This window comes from Rhincodon typus, chromosome 2 (genome assembly GCF_021869965.1).
Source record: "Rhincodon typus isolate 14 chromosome 2, sRhiTyp1.1, whole genome shotgun sequence".
NCBI classification, from domain to species: domain Eukaryota; kingdom Metazoa; phylum Chordata; class Chondrichthyes; order Orectolobiformes; family Rhincodontidae; genus Rhincodon; species Rhincodon typus.
The window spans coordinates 78918454-78919686 of NC_063333.1; positions in this window are offsets into that span (position 1 = coordinate 78918454).

Below are 1233 nucleotides of genomic sequence, written 5' to 3' on the forward strand. Positions count from 1 at the left end.
TTGTTTTAAATTGGAGGAAGGCCAACTTTGATGGTATTAGGCAAGAACTTCCTCAAGTTGATTGCGGGGCGGGATGGATGTTTGCAGGTGAAGGGATGGCGGGAAAATAGGAAGCCTTCAAAAATGAGATAACAAGAGTCCAGAGACAGTACATTCCTGTCAGAATGAAGGTCAAGGCTGGCAAGTGCAGGAAATGTTGGATGACTAGAGAAATTGAGGTTTTGGTTAAGAAGAAGAAGGAAGCACATGTCAGGAATAGACAGCAGAGATCGAGTGAATCCCAAGAAGAGAATAAAGGCAGTAGGGGTATACTTAAGAGGGAAATCAGGAGGACAAATAGGGTTGAGGAGAATCGAAACTGACTCTACAAATACATTAAAGACAAAAGGGAAACTAGGGAGAGAATAGGTCCCCTTAAAAGACAACCTTGATGATCTATGTGTGGAACTGCAAGGATCTTGCCAGGGTTGGAGAGTTTGAGCTTTTGTGATAGGCTGAATAGACTGGGGCAATCTTCCCTGGAGCATCGGAGGCTGAGGGGTGACTTTATAGAGGTTTATAAAATCATGAGGTGTTTGGATAGGGTAAATAGGCAAGGTCTATTCCCAGGCGTGGGGAAGTCCTAAAGTGAGAGGGCTAAGATTTAAAGTGAGAGGGCTAAGATTTAAAAGGCATCTAAGGGGCAACTTTTTCAGCAGAAGGTGGTGCGTGTATGGAATGAACTGCCAGTCAAAGAGGTGGATGCTGGTACAATCAGAACATTTAGAAGGCATCTGAATGGGTATATGAATAGGAAGGGTTTAGAGGGATTATGGGCCAAATGCTGGCAAATGGGAGTAGATTTATTTGGGATGTCTGGTCGGTATGGATGAGTTGGACGAAGGGTCTGTTTCCGTGCTGTATATCTCTGTGACTCCTAATAACGATAATTCAAAGTATGTGTTTGGCATGTCTTCATTAATCAGTGCTCAGGAAGCCAATGTCACTGAAGCTAAGGCTAAATGAGTTTGAGTGGTATTAAAACCTCAGTGGTGATAAGGAAGTGGAGACATTCTCACAGACCTGTAGAGTAAGAATGGATGGTTATTCATCAAACAGTGGTACTGCTTAGATATCTTAAAATCATGTTGCGAACAGCACAAGTTCCAATGGCAGGGCATACAAAAAAGGAAAATGCAGACATTTACAAACAATTATTTTACATGGTCATGATTTTAGAATGATGTACTGCAG